General features: G+C 54.7%; 1 protein-coding gene across 15 annotated transcripts in view; it reads right to left on the bottom strand.

Moving 5' to 3' along the window:
• JAKMIP3 (Janus kinase and microtubule interacting protein 3) overlaps positions 1-23,267 on the bottom strand; it is a 107,768-nt gene extending 84,501 nt beyond the window's left edge. For 3 of the 15 annotated variants that reach the window (XM_027112982.1, XM_027112987.1, XM_027112990.1), the window contains exons 1-2: positions 22,209-22,330; positions 20,964-21,083 (exon numbers count right to left, since the gene is read on the bottom strand). The gene's annotated coding sequence lies outside the window, so the exon portion shown is untranslated. The other 12 variants (XM_027112991.1, XM_027112992.1, XM_027112993.1 and 9 more) reach the window with 9 other exon arrangements.
• Positions 23,268-23,651: the final 384 nt, after the last annotated feature.

Below are 23,651 nucleotides of genomic sequence, written 5' to 3'. Positions count from 1 at the left end.
CTCGTATGAAGGCCGGCCTTCCGCTGGCAATGCTGTAGAGAGGAACGGAAGCCACGCCATGGCCAGCTCTCCTTTTCTGCTGTGCTGCGCCCCTCGGGAACTAGGCTAGAATTTACAACTGATCTGTTCAAAGGCTTAGATCTCCTGAGAATATCCTCAAATATCCTCAAAACTTGGGTTTTGAACCAACGGCAACAGTATTTACAGCTGTAGCCCCACTTACACAGCCTCCCAGGGAGCCGCATTCACAACTCAATACACATCAAAACAGTTTACGTTTGACCAAATTCCCTGTGATGCTCTTTCCACCAAACCCTGCCAGCCCCAATCAACCTCTGACTTTCTCTGAACTGGAGACACCGAGGCACAATATGCAGTAACACCCGCTTCTTTCAAGGAAAAACGTTGGAAATCAGATAATAAGCTGTAACACTTGAGTTCCTGGCGTGAGAAGCAATGTCAACGGACAGACTGTGATTCTTGATTAAGTTTTAAAGAGAAGACAGCATCCATCCAAAGGGCAGGAGGGAGCCGTGAACACACCTGTTATTGAAAAAGAAAACAGGGCCCAGGAGCCCCCTTCACCCCACCCCAGCCAGGACGAGGGAGCCGGCGGGGCCTCCCAGCTGTGCCCGGGGTGCTCGCCGCACCCAGCACTAAGGGCAGGCACAGCCAGCATCCCTCCACCCCACAGCTGCCATGAGGACAGGCTCCAGCTCTGAGCGCGGATCAAAGAAACCCTGTGTTTAAGAAGAAAAGCCTAGTGCCCTGAGGGAGCAGGCCCAGCCCTCCCCCAAAAGCACTCGGGAGCACAAACGTACAAAAGGCAGATGGAACACTTTCTTCCGTGAGGCCCTCTGCACAGGTAAGATAACATATCCCCTCCCCCGCCCCTGTGAACTTTCCGGCTACATCTGTGCGCACACTAAATGCAGAAGCCAATTCAAATGGGATAAACCCGTGCAAAAAGCCCTCAGGCCCAGCTGAACACAGCAGAGCCCTGCAGCGTCCGAAAGCGAAGCACTTACACCCGGAGCTCCTCCGCCTTCATCCGGCCCTGGGAAGCGCTCTCAGCTCCTCGGCGCTCAGCCCGGCTTGTGCAATCAGCTCTGAGGGTTCTGTGACTCAGCAAAGCGCTCAGCTCCTCTTTCAGATGGAATTTACCACAAGGTGACTACATCCAGGGGGAGGGACCAGCTCCCGGCCGTTTCTAAGCAGGATCGCTAAGCTCTCTGGAGCTGGAGCTGGAGCTTGGAGATGCTACCCGCACGCAGGGCGTGCTCCATTCAGAGGCTGTGGGGATGACGCGGGCGGGGCCGGGGGAAGCGATGCCATGTAGATGGGAATCTGAAAGCGGCTTTTCTCTGTGCTCACACAGGAGGGAAACCTGGACTCGGCTGGTCTGGCCACATCCTCCAGGAAAAGGCGAGTGAAGGTCGGACAGGTGATGCTGACGGCTCTGCCCACGACGCTCCCCTCCGTGTCCGGCACTGCAGGACGGCACTCCGGCCCCTTTCCCTTAGAGAATCCCCTCTGGATCCATGTAGCTATAAGGGCAGTAATGTGAACTTCCACTTCAAGGGTATTTTTGTTTTAATGGTGAGGTGATAGAAGGCATTAGTATCCATTAAACTCTGAAGAATGAAAACACAGAAATGAATCAAACACGGCCAGCACGAGTGTGATAGACGAGCGCATGAGCTCGCCCTCCGTCATGTCAGCCACATTCCGTAATGACCCTGTTCCGGAGAAGCAAAGTGCAACCTCGCCGGTGCTCTAGAAAAGGCAGGTTCTCCGTGGCTTCCAAGCTGCAGGGCACTCAGAGTCCAGCTGCTCTGACTGGTCAAGGAGACAGGACTGGGGTGCAGGGGCCTTGCACACACTGCCCTGCAGGACAGACGCTGAGGCCGCACGGGAGTGTGGGAACCGAGGTCCCACGAGACCAGGACATTTGCCCACGATCACCCCACTGGCAGGGGCTGGAGCCGGGATGCAAACTGGGGATGGGGAGAGGGCTGCGGCTCTGGAGACCAAGATCCAAACCCTGCAAGGGGCACGCCTGGGCCCTGACACGAGAACGCCCCCACCCTGTGTGGTCTGCTCAGGCCCCATGCCTGGCCCCATCTCAGGGCAGCTCCACGCAGGTGAGAGGGAGACAGCAGGTGGTGACCCTTTGAAAGTGCGTGTGCTTTAACCCGGAAACGTGGCTTCTGAGAATGTATCCTGAGGAAGTGATATCGTAATGGCGTTTGTACAGGCTTTATTTAGCAGATACATTTATAGCACTTAGCCTGTGCCAGGCACTGCTCTGAGCACCTTAAATAAAACTCAATTAAGGATAATTATGACAACGTTGCCCATAACACACCAGTGAACAACTGGAAGCCTCCTAAATGTCCAACAGGTATTTACAGAAACAAGGGACACACGTGAACCCCAACACAACGGCACTCTTTAACGTGGCATGAGTGTACGTACTGACACGGAGACACATAAACAACACAGTGTTAAGCTTTTTAAAAGCCAGCTGCAAAATGTGCATGGTATGACTTCATTTCCATTTTTAAAAGCAAGCGTGTGAACTAAAGACAGACACACAGACCAACGGACTCGAGTCGGGAGCTCGCACACGCGGTCAGGTCATCTTGACAAGGGTGCCAAGCCACTCATTAGAGAAAGGATAGACTTTTCAACAAAGGGTGCTGGGAAAACTGGCTATCCACATGCAAAAGGATGAAGTTGGACCTTACCTCGCACCATATACAAAAATTAACTCGAAACAGATCAAGGACCTAAATGTAAGACCTAAAACAATAAAACTTTTAGAAGAAAATATAGGACAAAAGCTTCACGACATTGGACTTTAAAATGATTTCTTGGACACCAAAGGCACAGGTAACAAAAGAAAAAAATGGACAAATTGAACTTCATGAAAATTTTTAAAAATCTGTGCATCAAAAGACACTATCGGGCTTCCCTGGTGGCGCAGTGGTTGAGAGTCCGCCTGCCAATGCAGGGGATGTGGGTTCGTGCCCCAGTTTGGGAAGATCCCACATGCCGCGGAGCGGCTGGGCCCGTGAGCCATGGCCGCTGAGCCTGCGCGTCCGGAGCCTGTGCTCCGCAGCGGGAGAGGCCACAACAGTGAGAGGCCCGCAAAACCCAAAAAAAAAAAAAAAAAAAAAGACACTATCTACAGAGTAGAAAGGCAACTCATAAAATGGGAGAACATATTTGCAAATCATAAATCTGATAAGGGATTAGTATCTAGAATATAGAGAGAATTCCTAAAACTCAACAACAAAAACACAACTAGATTAAAAAATGGGCAAAGGACTTGCATAGACATTTCTTCAAAGAAGACAAAAAGCCAATAAGCACGTGAAAAGATGCTCAACATCACTAATCATCAGGGAAATGCAATCAGACACCACCTCACGTTCATTAGGATGGCTACTAAAAACACATAAAGCAGACACAACGAGTGCTGGCGAGGATGTGGAGAAACGAGAACGCCTGTGCACTTGGGGCAAGAACGTAAGGTGCTACAGTCTTTTTGTGCGTGGACATAGTATAGTCCTCCACTTACTTAGGACTTTTTTTTTTTTTTTTTTGCGGTACACGGGCGGGCCTCTCACTGCTGTGGCTTCTCCTGTTGCGGAGCACAGGCTCTGGACGCGCAGGCTCAGTAGTTGTGGCTCACGGGCCCAGCCGCTCCGCGGCATGTGGGATCTTCCCAGACCGGGGCACGAACCCGTGTCCCCTGCATCGGCAGGCGGACTCTCAACCACTGCGCCACCAGGGAAGCCCACTTAAGGCTTTTTAAAGTGTCTTTCAAGGAAGCTGTATCATTTTCTCCAACAGGTTTTGCACAACTTTTGACACACTTATCCCTTGGGTGCCAAGTATTTGCACTCCTATCATGAAAGGCATTTGTGTGTTAGTGTCACTGTCGTCACATAACCAGCAGGACGAGGGCTGATAGGAACACTTGATTCTTTTATATTGACCTTGTGCCAGCAACGTGCTGAAATTTCATTTGTTCCAATAGTGGTTCATTTCTACATTCTCTTGAGAAGGGCAGTTTTGTCTCTTCCTTTCCCATCTTCATACTTTCACACTGTTTCTCCCACGTTCCTGTGCTGGGTGCGACCTCCATACACTGTTAAGGAGAAGTAATGATATTTGCATCTTCCTCTTGTGTTCTTTCTTGAGGAGAAGGGCTTGGTCCCCCATCACGTACCACATTGCCGCAGGATTCTGGTAGGTTCCCTTTATCAGGTTAAAGAATGTATCCGCGTTGCAAATTTGCTAAGCGCACAGTTTGTTTTTAAATTGTGAATGGGTATCGCAATTTATCAAACGCTTTTCCTGCATCTGTTCGAATAATCGCAGTGTTTTCTCCCCGTCCTTCCGGAGCTGGCCTGTGTCTGCTTCCGTCCCACCCCACCCCAGGATCACCTGCCTGGACCCATCTTTCCATTCCTCCTGACTGGGCCTCAAACGAGGGAGAGGCACAGACCTGGCTCTTCCAACTCTCCCTAAAATGTTTTCCGCAGCCGAAGGGAGCAGAGACACGGTCCCCGGTCACCTCTTGGTGCTGGTGGGTGCTACGGTCCACACTCAGGAGGGGTCTGAGCACTGTGCCAGGGCCGAGCCCCAGTTCCTCCAGCAAAGTCGTGCCTCCTCTTTCCTATCCCACGTGGGCATGAAGGTGCGGGCCCCTGGCCCTGGGACAGCAGCCCTCCTCGCACCAGTAGCCACAGCCCATGGCTCCCAGCTTGGCCGGGAGAGCGGGAAGGGGCAGGGGGCAGCCTTCTCTTCTGACTCCCAGATCCATTCTCCCTCCCTCCTTTCTTTCTCTCCCTCTCCCTCCCTCCCACCCTCCCCTGTAAAATGAGCCGGGGAGAATTCCGGTTACTTCCATCCTGCATTCTAGGGCGTGTGGGAAGGAGAGAGTCTCTATCTTTGTTGGCTGTCTCGCCAGCAACTCCATTTACTTCTTAAGCAGCAGCTCTACCCTGACACAAAAAGCTTTAAAAAAATGTCCACTTCCCAATACCCTCTGGTTCTCCAGGTAAAGTCAGCTTTCTCCTGGAATCTGAGCCCCGTGCATGAGCCCGGCAGGAAGAGCAGATGCACGGGCAGTGGTGGAGCCTGGGAACCCCGGCCGGGCCCCTGCTCCGAGCCGCAGCTCCGACTGCCCACCTGCCTCTGCCCTGCGGCAAACTTGCGGCCGCCACGCCCATCCTGAGGCCCCTCTTGCAGCTTCCTGGAGACTGGGCAGCTCCAGTGCCATCCTTGAGGTCAGACCCCCTGAGGGGCTGCCCTCCAGGCCTGGGGAGGGGACAGCGCAGACCCACTGGGAGGAACAGACACGGAGGCCGGAGCCCCTTGCTTCCTCCCCAGGACAGCTTGATCACCCGCGTGTGGCCGTAGTTACCGCGTACAACACCGGCTTTCCTTCAAAATACATGAACATTGGTGTTTTCAAGGTCCCTCCTGACCTGGACAGGTGACCATTCACACCTTCATCCTCAGTAAACCTCCCTCCAGGAAGGAGGAAGACCTGGCCAATCTCAGCTCACATCAAGGCGAGACGCACCCTCCGTGGGCCCAGGGTGAGCCAGGGGACGCTGCACCCAGGCCACCACCCGGCCCGCTCCTGGGACGCCGACCTCTCTGTTCGCCGGGCCCGGCAGCACCAGACGCCTCCGGAGGAGAGCTAGCTGGGAAAGAAGGGCTCTGCCCCCTCCTGCGGGGAAGTCCAGCAGAACCAAAGAATGTTCTAGCACGGGCACTGCAGCTGAGCCATGACACGAGACAGAAGCTGAGTCCTCTGGAGCTGGACCGGTGGCTCGTCAGTGGAATTCAGGGCCGAAGTTCTGCTTCCAAGCGCTCCTCCCATCGGGACCAAACGTGTCTTTCCAGCAACCTGTGTGTCCCCACCCCACTGCTTCACGTGGCTGGTTTTATGAGTCCTTCCACACACGCCTCCACATAAAAGCCCATGTGACACACGGAGCACGCAAGGAGGACGGCAGGGAGCATCTCTGCGGCTTCACCTGTGGGTCCAGCGTCTCTGAGCGTCGCCTCCTGAGCGCGTGTGGGGCGCCTCCGTCCCCGGGGAGGCAGCGCCCTTGCTCGCTGACCTGAGCCTCGCCGCCCTCCGCCCTCACGAGGCCACGCACACCGCGCACCTGGGGCCCCGGCACACCTGTGCCCTCTCTGCAGGTAACACAACCCGGGGCGTTAACTCGTTCCAGAGTCCCTGTCAAGCGCAACATCAGAAATTAACTCCTCGGCCCCCAGTTTGCATTTCCACCCACAGATGCTAAGCAGATCCTTCACCAGGTGGAAGCAGCCTTGCACCTGAAATCATTCCCAATCTGCACCCAGGCCCTGACCACGCCCACAGGCCTGCTGCTCTCACAAGGGTCCGAATCCCATCGTCAGCAGACCATGAGGCGCACTCGCCGTCACGCAGCCCCAAGGCACCTGCGTTGGGCCCTCAATCAATAACCTGGGAAGGGTGGAGGCGGGGCTCACACGCAGGTGCTAGGATGGAACCCCTACCTGGCCCAGAGCGGCCCGCAGCGTGGTCCTCCTGCTGGGGCGCCACGCGACCCCCTCCCTGTGCTGCAGGTCCCCCACCAGCCCGTGCACTGAACACAGCACCACTGTGCTCGGCGCTAATGGGCGCGTTTGTCCGAAGCCACAGGAAAGAATAGGCGCATTCAGGCCAGTCAGTGAGGTGGGCGTTTGTCCCAGGCTGGAACCGGACAGAACGCCCTTTTCATGGGGTTAAAAACACAGGACACAGCTGCCCTTGTTCCTGCCATGGGTGCCCAGCCCCAGGGCGCACAACCGGCCGCGTGAGGAAGAGGGAGAGACGGCCTCGTGTGAGGCCACAGACAGGCCGGGGAGGCCACACGCAATGGCTGGGAGGGTGAGTGCCAGCTCACCGTGCCAGCGGGGGTGCGAGTGCTGTGCTCTGTCCCCTCTGTCCTGAGACGAGCCAGCGAGGCAGCGTCCGGGCGACGCGGGCTTCCTGCTGCATGCATGTCCCTCTGTCCATCCTCCCGCAGCTCGGCTCCAGGGGGGTCCACCCAGAAGTGTGCACAGCAGTGACCAGCTGCCAGCAGCCCCCATGTGGTGCCCCGGCGCGCCCCTTCCCTGGCTGTCCTTCCCGGCCCTTCCTGTTCCCTGGGATCCCTTCTAAAATACACGCCCCACACACGGCCCTGTCCCGGGGCTGCCTTGGCGGGGGAGGATCTCATCCCAGAGAGCTGGTTCCAGCCGCGGCCGTGGAGGGCAGCCTCGGGGGGATTCTGGAGCCCGGGGTGGGATTTCTGGAGCCCAGGGTGGATTTCTGGAGCCCGGGGTGGGATTCTAGAAGTGGATTGCTCATCATCCAGCAGGGTAAGTGCCCCACTGCTGGTGGACACGGGCCCTCGGGTGCAGCAGCCTCATTGTGGTGGATGGTGACGAGGGGCGGGTGGGTGGTGGGAACAGCAGGGTCACTGCAGGCACTGTGCAGTTAGCCAGCAAGGTGGCTTTGCACAGAGGAAACGACAGGTGGACAAGTGGATAAAGAAGATGTGGTTTATATGTATACATATGATGGGATACCGCTCAGCCGTGAAAAGATGGGCACAACTGAAACATAACTGGGAGCTGGTGCTCGCAAGCCAGAAACCACGGGGGAGGAATTCGCCGCATCACCGGTCACCAGCTCTAAGACACGTCCCAGACCCCCGGCCCACGTGATGACGGGGTATCGCCACCAGGATCAGGAATAAACGGCCCCCAGTGCCTCCCCAGAGGCCCGCAGCTGTCGACCACAGTGACCCCCGGGGGAGGCTGCAGATATGGGGTCTGAGGGGACCCTGACACCAAAGGACCCTGAACGCCATGCTGGGTCCCCAGGTGCAGAGCCATGACGGGCATCCTCGGCAGCCGCGAAGCCTGTGTGACAGGTTCCTGGATGGAGGAGCAAGCCGGCCATTTGGGAAGGTCAATCAGAGGCCTGGGATGCCCCCAGCCCCGCCACAATCGTCAACCAGAGGGGAAGTCAGCACCAGAGGTGGGCCCACTGTGCCACGTGATTCGCCTCGACGGCCCCCTCGGTCACACCAAGGGTCGTGAGCACCTGAGACGTGGCCGGGCGGGGTCTCCAGCGAGCTGGATGCAGTCTGCTCACCGACAGTCGGCCAAGCCTGGGAGCTGACACATGGCTGCTGACCTGGCCCGAGCCTTCTTCCTAAACCCCACCGCAGGGGGGGTCCATGCCATCTGCTCCCGCAGGAGGGGCAGCAGCGGTCCTTCGGGGCCTCGCCCAAGGCTGGGCTTCCCTCCTGCTCTCCCCATGGTGGACACTTTGGGACCTTCTCTCCTGACGGCCCTCAGACCAGCTCACGTCCACTGTCTCGCAGGCAGCATGCTGGTGGACCCGACACACGCCGCGAAGGCCCCAGCATCCTACACGCGTGCGGGGGGCAGGGGGTGGGATCCCCACCGCTGCTCCGGTGCCGGCGAATGGCTGTTTCACTGCACGTCCCTGAATCCCGTTTGCACTTAAAGGCATCACCTTCTTGCCACACAACGTGATATCCCAAATCCGACAGAACCCGCTGCAGAAGGGGGGCACCCATGTACCTTAACCCGACATCAAGAGACCCTGAGAAGACCGTCAATAGATCAAAACTTAGTGCCGAGAAAATACAGGACTGACCGATGCGTGAAAGACCCTCTCCACAGATGCCAAGAACGCCGCGGAAAACTGTACCGACCAGCCCAATGCTGACTTGCGTTTATGCAGCGGAGCGGCCTGGTCACACACCCTCGGAGAGGCTGGGGTCCTCGGGCATGGAAGGGCCTCTGTCCCAATCTGCCAGGGACCACGGCAGCCTCCCAGAGTCCCATTCGTCTTAGCAGCCCCCCTGCCCACCCCCCGGGCTGGGAGCGCCTTCTGTCTGCAGGCTGCCCTGCTGAAGCCTGAGAGCTTATGCAAAGTCAGGTGGAAAGCTGGAGGAAGTGTCCCGGAAGGAGGCGTGGAAATAGGTCACTGCACAGTGACGCCCCCGTGGACGCCCCTCCAGCAGCCCGCCTCCCTCCACACGCTGCCAGGCTCAACCAGAGTCTCTCCTCCCAGACAGGAGCCTCCAGCCTGCACCACCTGCTCTGTGAAGCCCCCGTGCCCTCGGGGACCTGCCCCCCTTCTAGCCCCTGACCGCATGCAGGCGGGGGACCCCGGCTCCAGGGGACGAGGCCCAGGTCAGACATACGCTGCTTGGAGGGATTCTCCCCAATTCAGAGAGCTTTTAGCTACAGGAACTGCCGTGCGGCCAAGGCCTGAAGAGTCAGCCCGTTTCAGGGCAGCAACCTGGAACATCTGCTCTCGTGTCGCGAGCGGCGGGGACCAGCCTGTGGGTCTGTGAATGGGCTCTGGCCCAGCCGGGCACCGACCACGGGCTCGGTCCTCCGAGCGCTGCACGCGGCAGAGGAAGCAGGGCCGGTCCGGAGCGGCTCCTGGGGACGAGCCATCAGCAGAATTGCATTTTTTACTGTATCTGCTGCTTTTGCTTCTTTGCTTTGCTTTGTGGCCACGCTGCACGGCTTGCGGGATCTTAGTTCCCCAGCCAGGGATCGAACCCGTGACCCCTGCAGTGGAAGCACGCAGTCTCCTAACCACTGGACGGCCAGGAAAGTCCTTTTATCGGCTGCTTTTCAAAGAAGTGTCCCTTTGTTGTTTTTTTTATACGAGCTCCTCTCCCTTGTTACAGGGAAGGACGGGTGCGGGCAGCACACAGTCTGGCTGGTCTTCGCACACGCGCGTGGGCAGAGCCCGGCCATGTGCTGGGAGTCGCGTGAACATGGTTGGTGGCATCAGTAGGAAGACCCTATCCCTCCCGCTTCTCCCCAAGGACCACAGTTACCGGGTCGGGCCCCCTCCCGGGTTGCGAGTCTGCTCTCTGAGGGCTCTCGTGAGGTTGGCAGGGGTACAGACACTTAAGTTCTAGAGGGTTCTCTACACGAGGAGCAGGGGAGGGCGGCCCATAGTTGCGATTGAATGAGCAAAGTGTGGACCCAGCGAGCAGCCGGGCGTGCCCCGCCGTCACTCCAAGAGCCGGGCCAGCAGCACCCGCTCTTCAGAGCACACACCTGGGCTCCGGAGGTGAGAGAAGAGGCCCGGAGCCACCTTGGCCACCAGGAGCGAGGCCGGACTGGACTCAGATGCTCGCGCTCGAGCCAGGCTTTGAAAAGACAGACACTGACTGCCCACAAACAAGCAGGCGACACTGGCCAAGAGCCATCAGCCAGGGCGCTGCCGACCCACTGCTGCAGCTGACGGCGCCCGGCGGAAAATTCAGCTGAATTATGAGCACGTGCTGTGGAGAGTCGGGGAGAGAGGCAGGTGCAATCCCACCAGGGGATGTTGGCACAAGACAAGGGGGAGGGGTCTGAGGGCCGGGACCCCAAGGGGAGAAGGCCAGTTGCTGGGTCCCTCAATGCCCCAGTGTCGGGCGGCACAAGGGACCACATGGGCTGCAGACCCTGGCGGGAGAGAACAAGGGAGCAGCTCGCTCCCCTCCTGCAGACCCAGGTCCCAAGTTCAGACGGTATTAAAAAAAAAAAAAAAAAGTGAGGGTTTCCCTGGTGGTGCAGCGGTTGAGAGTCCACCTGCCGATGCAGGGGACACGGGTTCGTGCCCCGGTCCGGGAGGATCCCACATGCCGTGGAGCGGCTGGGCCCGTGAGCCATGGCCGCTGAGCCTGCGCGTCCGGAGCTTGTGCTCCGCAGCGGGAGAGGCCACGACAGTGAGAGGCCCGCGTACCGCAAAAACAAAAAAAAAAAAAGAAAAAGAAAAAGTGAAGCCAGAGCGGGCATTAATTAAAAGCAAGGTGGGCAGTTCACGGCTCGGACCTGCCGGTGGCACACCAGCTTGCTGACCGCAGGTGCGCTCACCCTTCCTTCCATCTGCTTCCAAACTTGACGTCATCACGGCCTGTGGGCTTCTTGGCAACGGCTGCTTTAATTCCCTCCCAAATCTTGCCAAAAAAAAAAGATGTTGGATTTTAATTGATTCACGCCACTTCGCAAGCCAACTGCCCTGAGCAGTGCTTCGCAAGACGAGTCGCCCCCGTGCGCGTGGCCTGTGGGGACAGCCGAGCGACCTCTGCATGACACCCTGCGGACGTGCTCACCGATGCACCACCCCCGCTGAAGACAGAACCTGCGTCAACCTCCCAGTTAAGAGTCCAACCTGCACAACTGCTGCTCTGGCTCCAGGAGAAACAGAACGAACTAAATAGACACCAGCAGTCCCAAGAAATCTGCCCCAGCGAGCCTCAAAGCAGCCAACGCCCTGCAACACACCCAGAGGGTCCGCCTGCCTTCCTCGGGGGAACGTGGGGTGCAGGACCCTCGGAGGACCTGGCCCAGGAGCTGGGAGTGAGGGGCGTGGCCTGCTTCCCACGGTGCCGTCTAGGGTGCTGTCCTTTCCCAACTCTCTTCCCGACTTCAGCTCCCTGACCGCGCCTAGCGATGAGCTGACCCCACCTGAGTGGATGCTGCAGCCAGCCCTGCCTCTACCTGACTCACAGCTGGCTTTGGGCGTCGGCCCTGCAGGGCTTCTGCGCTCATCGGGCTGCACGCTGGTGGCTCTGTCTGGACTCACCCACGCCCCGCAGGCCCAGTCAGCTTGACAACTCATCCGCCCTGTGTCCACCAGCTCTCTAACCACTGGCAGGGCCTCTGCGTTGGCCTGAGCCCCTGGGATGAGAGGTACCAGAAACATTAACCCAGAAGCTATTCCCTGAGCTTGTCCACAGAGGAAGCTCCCTGGTGACCTGCCCCGCATGCCCTCACTTCTAAGATTCTTGGTGGACAGGGTGACCAGGAGAGAGAGAGGTGTCCAGCCTTTCCCAGGCATGCCCCTCACATGAACTGAACCCTCCCCAGAAACGCTGCTAGTTTCTCCAAGCTGTGGTTGGCACTGGCGCTGGCACTGGGATGAGAAGTTGTTTTAGGGTGTGGCCACCTCATTCCACATCCTCTTCCAAGTTCACAGGGTAAGGTTCCCTGGTCCACCTGTGGTCATTCCAACTATGGCCTTGAAATCGTGACAATGTGGCCTCAAGGTTGCAGCCCCACTTTAAGGCGGCTTCTTGTGCTCACTGCTCCACCCTGGACGGAAACCAACATCTCCAAACCATCTGCAATATTCCATGGGAGCAAAGAAGAGTTTCAGAATTCCTTTTCAGGTAACGGTGGGCTGGTTGGGTCAGAACTCACTCACTCACCTCCCAACTAAAGGCAACAAAGGTGCTGAGATGCCAAAGTCCCGGGACCGCCTGGACGGAGAGATAGCACATTATGGAAAAACTAAAGCAGCCTTTGCCTAAAGCCAACACCTCCTGGGGACAAGACGGGACGGCGTACTTGCTCCAGTGGGGAGTTCCACCAGTTACCCTCCTGGGGCTAAGCTAGGACCAAAGGGCTGACCCTCGGGGGCTATTCAGCTGTGCTCACCCCCACTGCATCCACCACCCCACTCCACGGGGCTGCAGAGAGAGCTGCCGTGAAGGCAGCAGCCCCAGGAAGCCCAGCCCTGAGGAGTGCGCACACCAGCCGGTCCTAGCGCAGCAGGAGCCCAGAGGGGAACAAGGGCCTCCGGGCAGAGGAGGGGTCTGGAGTGGTTCCCAGCCAGGTGCCCCAGCTGCCCGGCAGGCGTGAGTGTGACCCTCTCCTAGAAGAGCACATTCACCCGAGGTCTCAGGGAAACCCACAGACAATTGTTCAAGGACAGCTAATGACACCAGGGAGGGCAGGGGACACGACAACTGAGAAAGAACCAAGTTTACAAAACAGAAAGAGACCCGCACAGACCTCGGCGCAGAATTAACAACTACCGATCACAGAACAGCAACCCTGGCTGGGTTTTAAATAGGCTTTACTTTGGGGGGCAGCTTTGGGTTCACAGCACATCTGAGCAGAGGCCCCAGAGACCCCTTCTCCCCCCTCCCCACGGTCTGGTTCTATTGTTTTTAAAGAAATAAGTTAGAAGCTTGAAAACAACTTCATGGAGTAGAAAACGACAAGACGTAGTATCTTAAACATGAATAAAACAGAGAGCACTTTAGAAAAACAAATATAGTAACTGGAGTTAAGACACAATGGACACCTCGTAGCGTAAGACTGAACTAGTGACTGGAAGATGACACAGAAAACATGACCCAGAAATGAGCATAGAAAAGGCAGCACACAAGAAAGAGAGGCGAGCGAGGCAGAGATAAGAGAGGGGAGCGAGGCAGAGATAAGAGAGGGGAGCGAGGCAGAGGCAGGATGGGAAGGGCTCTCAGAAGGAAAAACGAGGGCAAAACGTGGACGCAAGACTTGCAGATGCGACTGAGAATTCTCTGAAACTGATGAGAGACAACCGTCCAAAGATTCAAAGTCAAACTCTAGACGCATCATAATGAAACCTGAGGAAAAACGAAACACAGGCAAAGAGAAACTAATGAAATCTGCCGGAGGAATAAGAGCTTACGTTCAAAGGAAGGACGGTTAGACTAACGACTAACTTCTCATCAGAACAGCAGAGCCGTAAGACAACGGAACAAAGGAGTAAACGCACTTTAAAAAGTACCTGCCGAGGAGGAATTCAAGCCCGAGTCAGAGCAGAGTCCACCCTCATTCTTGAAAGGAAGACATTTTCAGACCCCCCCAAAAAGAAAAAAGGAACCGAGAGAGTGGATGCCAGGACTGACCAGAGGAAACTAAAGGATTCGCCTCAGGCAGAGGGGAACGGTTCTAGAGGGACCTGAGGGGCCAGAAGAACACGGAGAGGCCGCCAAAGTGCTAAACATGTGAGGACCTAGAAAAACAAATGAGTGTAAAGAACGAACAACGATCTCTAGTGGTGTTACAAAGTAAACGAGGTAGAAACAAAATGCCAAACAAGGAACATAGAAGTTAGGGGAGGGAGAAGCCGAGGGAGAGCATCCCGTCCTTGTAGTACCTGGGGGGAGGGTTCTGGTTCACTGCAGCCTTGCAAAGTTAATTTTGCCTGCTGTTTTTTGTTTTGTTTTGTTTTTTGTGGTACGCGGGCCTCTCACTGCTGTGGCCTCTCCCGTTGCGGAGCACAGGCTCCGGCCGCGCAGGCTCAGCGGCCATGGCTCACGGGCCCAGCCGCTCCGCGGCATGTGGGATCTTCCCAGACCGGGGCACGAACCCGCGTCCCCTGCATCGGCAGGCGGACTCTCAACCACTGCGCCACCAGGGAAGCCCTGTCTGCTGTTTTTTAGTGATGGTCATGAAGATGACAGAAAATGGAATATGCGATGTTTAAATAGAAGAGGAGAGGAAAACCTCAGTCAATGCAGACGAAGGCAAGAAAGAAGAAAAGGGCGCAACAAATAGGAAGCAGAAAATGAAAGAGATTTCAACCCAAATACATCAATGGAGCCATTAAGTGGAAATTAAGAAACAGACTTCTGAGCTGGAGGCGAAATGGCTGTCATCATTTTTGAACCTCCCCAAATTTCCTCTCAATACTAAACGGAGCCACCAGAAAAGTAAAACAAAAACCAAACTAAAAACATCTTCCACAAAAAGATGACAAAGCACTGCCTCCCTTCCGATCACTACTACCTGCCGGCTTAGAACAACCGTCTTGCTTCACTGGGGTTGTGTGGTCAGAAAGGTGCGCAAAGCTTAGCGGGAGGCTCACTCCTGCCCCAGGTGGTGTCTGGAGCGGCTGCACCCCAGCTGGGCTCCTGCTCGCACTCCCTGGGTTCTGGGGGTTCTGCTTTGGGCGGGGGCTGGGAGCTCAGGATCCCTCAGCCTCTTACCTACGGGGGCTGTGCCGTCACAGTGGGCATCCCCAAAGCGGGCCTGCCAGGGGGTCTCTGCAGAGGCTAACTGCTTCCTGACACCCAGCCCCGGGCCTCACAGCATCACCACTAAACCCCACAAAGGAGCCCAGACTCCAGAGGAGGGACTTTGCAGCCAGCTTCACTCTGCCAGCCACTACTTCCAAACCACCACCACCAAACCCCTAAGAAACCGTGCAGGAGCTGGTGAGCCTGGGAAAAAGGATGTGTGATGGTTCTGAGAACTGGGAACTCAGAAACCACTAGCAAGTGTGCACCTCAAAACGGAGTGGTCCCCCCTGAGATGGAGGCTTGGTGGGATAAACGCGTATGTGATTTTGCATGGGAAAAACAACAACAACAAAAGAAAACCCTACCATAAGCAAAGTTCAATGATAAATGACAAAATAGAGAAAATATATGCAACTTATATCATAGGTCAAAGGCTAATATATAATGAACTTCCGAAAATTGAGAAGAAAAAAGCCAAACAACCCCAGAGTAGAAAGAAAAAAAATGGGCAAGACTTATGAATAAACTGTTCACACAAAACACAATGCAAAAAGCCTTTAAATACATGAAAAGATGCTCAACTTCACTCCTGGTAAGAGAAATGCAAATAAAAATACACTGAATTTACCGTTTCTCCCCTACCTGGCAAACCCCCAAAAGTTTGACAACATTGTCTGTTGGCAAGGCTGTGAGAAGCAGGCTCTCATGCGTTGCTGGTAGAATGCCACACGATAGTGCAACTCCTGGGGAGGGGATTTTGGCAATATATAGCAAAAGTACACAGTCATTTTCCTTTTGGCCTCGAAATCCCACTTCTAAGAACCTAGTCAAAGATATACTTGAAAATATATAAAAACCATGCGTGCACAAGGATATTCAACTGGAAACAATCCAAATGTTCGTGGACAGAGAGCTCGTCGACTAGGTTAAGATCCAGCCCCTCGGGGAATGCTAGGCAGCTGAGGACAAGAATGAGGGCAATCTCTGCACAGCGATGCTGAGACCTGGCACTAAGTGAGCACAATGAACGGTACCACGGGCTCATAGCAGGTTCCCCTTCCCCTAAGACGGCACAGGGCAAGTGGAAATACACATGCATTTGCCTGTATTACTGCTAAGTAGAAACATAAATCAAAAACTACTTTAAAAATATTACCAACAGAGGAGGGAGAAGAGGGTTAAAAAGACAAAGATGGGCCTTCCCTGGTGGCGCAGCGGTTGGGAGTCCGCCTGCCGATGCAGGGGACACGGGTTCGTGCCCCGGTCCGGGAAGATCCCACATGCCGCGGAGCGGCTGGGCCCGTGAGCCGTGGCCGCTGGGCCTGCGCGTCCGGAGCCTGTGCTCCGCAGCGGGAGAGGCCACAACAGTGAGAGGCCTGCGTACCACAAAAAAAAAAAAAAAAAAGAAATCAAACTTTTTTTTTACTAACCATACTCTCTTAACACATCGATATTATTTTGAAACTAATAGAATAAAGCAAAGAAGTAATCTTATGAACATCTTAGGAGCCAAGAATCTCAGCCTAAGAGAAAGAAGATGGACATATAAAAATAAAGAAATAATTATCTATAGTCTTAAATTTGAATTAAAATTTTCAGTATAAAATCACGATGCATTTTCTCTTAAAATTGTTTCTAGCGCTGTCCTCTGAAAATACACAAAGTCGAGACCAATGCAGAAGCCATGAGTTCCGCTAGCACCCAGCCGTGTGGGTCTTCAGATAACATTTCCCCAAAAAGACCTGGAGCTCCCGGGGCAAGCGGCGATTCCAGCCTCTGCAGGACACGGGCCAGCTGAGCCTCTCAGGCCAGAACACGAGGAGGCTGTCCAACACTACTGGGGTCCTGTCAGAAGGGCACAGGGAGAATGTGCAGGAGAAGACGGCTGGGACGTGGAGGAGGGCACGTTTCTTTGACAAGACACACAAAAAGAAATAACCACACACACACACACACACACACACACACACACAAAACCTGATCAATTGGACTTTCTCAAAATGTAAAACTGCTCATCCAAAGGTCCACTTTAGAAAATGAATAAGCGAGACACAGATGGGGAGAAAATAGTCGCAAGACCTATCTGACAAAGAGCTGGCCTCTAGGATATATAAAGAACACCTACAACTCAATCATAATAAGACAAACAACCCAATAAAAATAGGCAAAAGATATGAACATGCGCCTCACAAAAGGAAACATACAAACGCCCAACAAAGATGCGCTCAGTGTATTAGTACCTGAGGGAAACGGAAGTGAAAACCACAAAGAGCTGCGACCACACACTCCCCAGTGAGACTAGAGTGAAAAAGATCAAACGCCAATGCTGGCACGCACTTGGAGCAGCTGGAATTTGCATACCAAATGGTGCAGCCATCTGGGGGGAAGTTCTGACAGTTTCTTATAAAACAAGACACACACCTACTCTGTGACCTAGCAGCTTCACCCCTAGGAATTTCCATAAGAAATGAAGACAAACAGACTTGGACAAGAATGTTCCTCAGGGAGATAATGCAGCTGTACAGGAATCAAGTCCCCCCAAAATCTCCTCGCCAAATTCCACAAAAGAATTTCACGACATCAAAGATTCTTTGCCAAACTACACCCTTGGCATTACTCGAAGACAGAGTAGCAGAACCTCCAAGTAACCGCGAGTAAAGGGAGAAAAACCAGCAAATCCCGGGATCACCATCATTCACGCTCCCGTCCAGCCCCACCCAGCCCCCACCCAGCGCCGGAGGACAGACGGGGCTGGCGTGGATTAGTGGATGGCACTGGAAAGATGAAAGCCACTTTCAACACGGAACCCCTTCCTGACTGCAGGAAGGGAGCTCACAGAACTACAAGGCCCAGACCCCATCAGAGGGCACGGCATGGCTAAGAGAGCAGATCTTACATGTTCTCACCACAGAAAACAAATGGTAACTATAACAGGATGGGGACAGTAGCTAATACTATGGTGGGAATCATTTTCAATTTATAAATGCATCAAATCAAGAGGCTGTACATCATACGTGGACACAATTTTATGTGCTGATTAATCTTGATAAAGAAGGTAGAGGTCAGGGTGGGCTGGGGAGGGCAGACATACGACGTAAAGACAGATAAAGGGCCAAGTGAGCTATTCAAAGTCAACAGATTCAAGTTAAGAGGCCAGAGTGATGTGAAAGGACAGCATGATTTGAAAGGTCAGCTTTCCAAACACAGAGCTTCTGAGGAGAAAAAGGGAAAAAAGGAAGAGAGAAACTCCTATTAGTAACCAGGAAAAGAAAGAGAAAAGAAGAAAAAAGAAATGCAGTCTTCAACACAAAGACCCCCATCACCACGGCACACACACAACTCACTAAAACATCTGGACGTCCCCAGGATGACACAAAAGGGGGCCATTAAGCTAGGAATCTTGTAAAACACCCCAAAATCATAAATACAAACAAAAGAAAAGAAAGTCCACAGGAGACTACTGGAGAAAATCAGGAAACAAAATTTCACATAAAAGAATTGGTACAACTTCCCCCAGTTTAAAAGCAACCTGAAGCAGGAGAAAACTAAATCCATACAGAATTAAGCATCTTCAAACAGCCATCTGGGGGTGTGTAAAGCCACCCGGAATTAGACATTCAAACACTAAAGTGAACCAAACATGGGGAAAAGTGAAAAGACAGGCGATCAAATTCACAGAAGAGGAGAAGGAGAAGGAGAAGGAGAAGGAGAAAGCCATAAATGAGAAATAGGGTATAAGGTGCCCAAGGAAGGATAAACTTAAATGAAAATCTAATAAGGAGCATCGAAGATTGAAGACCAGGCCAGGAGACACCAAGAGAAGGGAGTGACATAAAGAAACAGTAAAGAGTCAGAGAGAAAGAAGGGAAGATGAGCAGAGGAGGGATAGTATTCATATCTTCAGGATCTCTAAAGAAGAAAAACAAAGCAATGGCACAAACAAAGCTAATATTTAAAGCTATAATCCACGGAAACTTTCCATATACAGAAAAAGACCTGAATCTGCACATCTCAAAAGGCCCACTGGGTACCTAGAAAAACAAATCCAGGCCAATCAACTCTGAAACAACCCTAGTAAAACTATAAGATTCCAAAGATAAAGATAAAATCCTCAAGGCCTCCAGGCAAAAACAACAGAGTCAAAAGAACGACACTAGCATCAGATGTTTAAAACCAACACAGAAGCAAGGAAAGATGGAAAACATTAAAAAACAAACAAACAAAAACTCAGTGAAAGAAAAACCACAAACCAAGAATTTTTGGAACCAGCCGAGCCTGGAACAGCCTGTAGTTCCAGAAAGTAAGACAATGAGAAAAAAAGTAGTTTAACTTAAGAGAAAGAAAAGATGGGCTTGCTGAGAGAGTCCAGCAGCAGCCTGAGGTTGTCCCTGAAGCCAGCGCTGGAACCATCTGCTGGACAAAATATTGTTACCACTGGATTCTAACCCATGGAGCAAAGCCATCATTCACGTGTCCCTACAGATAGGAACAAATAATCAACTAAATGGATGAGGAGAGGACACGCCTTTCCCTTCCAGGAGAATTCCACAGCAATGAAAAAGGAAAGGACAAGGGAGGCCTGACAGCAAACACCACAGTAATAACGCAGATGCAAGATGTGTGAGACACCGGCACTGGTGAGTGAGGATTCAGGGAAAGGAAGGATGGCCACTTCACACGGAGAAAGCATCGAGGCAGCCCTACATCACTGTCAACGAGCCGTGTGGACACGGCGACTTCCTGACGCAGTTCGTGAAGACAGGCACATGGGCGCTGGTGGGGGGGGGGGGGGGGGGGGGCAGAGCGGGTAGGGGTGGTCTGGCCAAAAATGCATCACCTCGTTCCCAGCACGAGAAAAGAGCAGATAAAGTCAATTTGAGCAGCATTTTACAAAACAACTCGTCAGTACATAGTTTCTAAAAGTATCAATGTCATAAAAGACAAGGAAAGACTAAGGAAGGGTCACCTACTGGAAGAGACCAAGGAAGCACAACAGCTGGGATCCTGGTGGGGCAGAAAAAGGGCATCAGTGGGGAACTGGTGAGAGGAAGGCTGGTTGTCCGGTGAACAGTGTAGAGGTGTCCTGGTTCTGACCATGATCTACAGGAAGATGTCACAGAGGACGTAACACCAGGGGAACCTACAGAACTCGGTGCTATTTTTGTAACTTTCCTGTAAGTCTAAAATTAGTCGCTTGTAAAACTTTAAAAAAGCATTTGGGGACTTCCCTGGTGGTCCAGTGGTTAAGACTCCATGCTTCCAATGCAGGGGGTGTAGGTTTGATCCCTGGTCGGGGAACTAAGATCCTACATGCCACATGGCATGGCCAAAATAAATAAATAAAAATTTTTAAAATATCTGTAACACATACATCACGGAAGGCTCCTCAGAGAAGGGGTGAACTACTCAATGTGGATGCATCTCAGAATCCCTACATGGCAGAGGGAGACAGAGACAGAGACAGAGACAGAGCAAGCTCTCTGATGTCTCTTATAAGGGCACTAATCCCATCCTGCGGGCCCCACCCTCACGACCTCATCCAACCCTAATTCCCTCTAAAGATCCCACCTCCAAGTGCCATCACATGGGGGGTCAAGCCTTCACAAATGAATTCGGGGGACACAATTCAGTCCACAGCAGCACCTATCCACGTGCAGGAGTGACCTATGCAGGTGTTAATTTGGGGTAGTACTGATTGTCTTGATCGCACTTCTCTATAATTTTAGAATTTCCTTTATAATCAGGAAAAAAAAAAAAAGGCAAAAGTCAGAGGTAAAGGGGCCCAAGTGCTTACCTAGTGTACTGGTGAAGACTTGGGAGGAGGAGTCCCTCACACATGGTGAGACTTGCACAGAGGGTCCCAGCCCTTTGGGGTGGTGACAGAGGCACCCCAGAGATCTGCCAGAGCTGAGTGGACCCAGTGCTCACCTGAGTCACAGGCTAGAGGCAGAGTCACGGAAGAGGCCAGCAAGGAAGGGCCCCCCGTCTGCAGGACCTTTGCTGGATGCCACTGCAGGGAACCTAGCCAGCCTGACAGCCCAGCGCCAGGGAGGGAGCGGGCATCCCAAGGCTGCTTACCTGGAGTGCACAGGTGTGACGCTGACTTAAGAGGTCTATTCCAGGCGCAGATCGGCTGGGAGGCTTGACCCTTTCACTGAGGTGGGCCGCAGGCAGGTCGCTCTCAGCAGGAGATCCTGGCTGGGTGCGAAGGACAAGGTCTCACCACTTTGCACTGGATTACGGCACAGCACGGTCGCTGGGGGCGCGGCTCACAGCCCACCGACCCCTGATAGGGAGCAGGGTGAGTGTGGAGGCAAGGCAGCGCTGCTGGGAGATGGGATTGTCAGACCCCAGGGTCGGGCAGGGCAGAGCTGAGGACGCAGGGCTGGTGCGGGATCCAGGCCCCAGCGGAGGTCCCTTAAGTCCCCTGACTACGCCTAAGAGACATGGGGCATAACGCTCGTCTGTGACTTGGGACGAGGACCTTCCCCTTCCCGGGTCTTAGGCTCCTCACTTCTGAGTGATTCACTGTGAGACCCTCACTTCCTCCCTTGCAGGCTCCTGGAGGATGTGCTCCGAGCCTGGTTCCCTGAAGTCCCACCTCTGTCCTCGGGCCTCTCCTAGGCTTTCTGCAGGGTGATAGCTACACACCTGAGCACAGGTAGAGAAACCAGAACAGTGCCTGGCATACAGCAGGTGCTATGGAATGGGTGGCATTTGGATTATGACCCTCCTCTGTCTCATCTTTTTCTTTCTTATAACAGTTTATTTATCGTATGCCATGTTCACAGTCGCCTAGATCTCGCGGGCATCATGAATGCAAACTTGTGGTGCCGAAGCCCCAGACCCCGGGGCTTGCTCACGGTGGTACCATCCGCTGCCCTTCTGAAGGCCCGGCAGCGTTCTGGTCACGTGTCCTGGAAACACGTTAAAGGAGGAACTTCGCTCCTTAATACGGAAGTTTATGAGAAGGTAGGCAGGGATCTGTCTGCCGTGAATGTGGGGAGAAACTACTGCAGGTAGTTGCCAGATGGAGTCTTAGTTCACGGGCACAAATCAGCTCTCAGAAAGGTGCGAAGGGCTAGAAGCGTCCCGAACCCTGGCAGACGGTCTGCCCGGTACCTTTTCCCTCCACCCTCCGCAGGGCAGGGGAGCCTCCGGCCGGGTGGGCAGCAGGTCCTCCCAGCCCCTGACAGCGCCCGGCCCCGGCGTGGCAGCCGAGGCCGAGAGGCAGTTCCGATTTCCCGCTGTTCTGCAAGCCAGCGCCCCAACCCGCAGGTCCGTTCCTTGCATTTGCAGACAAGTGCAACAGAGAAGCTTTACCGCATTCCGTCGCTGCAGAACGAGGATAATGAATCAAAACCTAAGACGCCGAGCGGGAGGGAACTGCTGAGAATCGGATCCGCCTCTCCCAAGATGCAAGGTCAAAGGGAGGAGCCGGTTTTTCCAGGAAAACTGTGGAGGCTGGTGCCTCCTCTCTGACTCCTGACACCCAATTAAACCCTTTATTCTGTGGCGTCCGATTCTGTGAGCATCCGACAGCTACGCCACCACCACCCGGAAACGCAAACACGTGAGATTAAAAACTAGACACCAAAAAAAAAAAAAAAAAAACAAATCGCAAGGGCCGCGCCTTCCTGAGGGAGGCTCGGTCGGCGACGCGTAAACGCCGGAGTCGCGCCCCGCCCCCGGCAAATACCTGCGCGCCCAGCCAGGGCCTGTGCGCCTGCCGCCGCGCCCCGCGGGGTCCCGGGAAACCAGCGCAATCCAGAGGGGTGGCCCATGGCCCTCGGGGGCGCGTGGAGAAGCAGAGAGGACTCCCGCCCCCAGCAAGGGCGCCTTGGGGGCGTGGGACCCCGGCTTGCGGGATGTCACCCCGCCACCTTCGGGCCACACCCGACCATCTCCGGGTCAGCTCAAGGCCACCTCCGGGCCATCCCCGACCAACCCCGAGCCACCTTACAGCCACCTAAGGGCCACTCCCGGGCCATCTCCGGCCAACCCTGCCGCGCAGGGCGCCCCGGCCCAGGACGCACGGTGCCAGGCCCGGGCGCAGCGCGGAGGCCTGGCCCGGCCGCGGCTGCTCACCGAGGCTCCCCGCGAGCGGGCGGCTCAGGGGCTCCGGGCAGCGGCGTCCGACGGCCCGGCTCAGCCATCGCAGTGGCGCTGCGGAGGGCGGGGGGCGCGCGTCACCGCGGGTGGGGGCGCCCCAAACCCCGGCCCTCCCCGCCCGCGCCTCCCCGCCCCCGCGCGCGGCTCCGAGACACCCCACCCCACCTCCTCGTCTCCTTTTCTGCCCATCCGATTCTTCTAAGGAGCAGGTTTGCGGTCTATTAAAATCAGAAAACCGTGTTGCCAAAAATAACCCGGCTGCGGCCGGAGGGCGCGGGGCGGGGCGGGGCGGGGCGGGGGGAGAGGCCGGCCTCCGTGCAGCGCGCACGGCCGAGCGCCTGACCACCGGTTACCATCCCGGTGAGAACTACTCACCCACACTTCATGTCGGAGATTAGCAGCCGTGAGGAAGCACGGGATTGTTGCACGTGTGTGTTTTAACCATTAACTCTTGGCTTCCCACCTCCAAACGCTGCCTTTCTCCGCCCTGATGAGAGAAGCGCTTTGGGGATACTTGCGTGGAGCAAATTAGTCCTTGCTCAGGATTCAGATCCACAGATCCATGGTTGAGACGCGCCTCGGGGCCTGCTGGCGCCAGGATCCCAGCGCCACCGCTGCTGCATCCTCCGGGGGTCTGGGTGCTCATCTGTAAAG

The sequence above is a fragment of the Aethalodelphis obliquidens genome, unplaced genomic scaffold (assembly GCF_003676395.1).
Source record: "Aethalodelphis obliquidens isolate GAN/ISIS:26980383/991018 unplaced genomic scaffold, ASM367639v1 scaffold11, whole genome shotgun sequence".
Lineage (NCBI taxonomy): Eukaryota > Metazoa > Chordata > Mammalia > Artiodactyla > Delphinidae > Aethalodelphis > Aethalodelphis obliquidens.
This window is presented reverse-complemented; position numbering and strand designations above follow the sequence as displayed.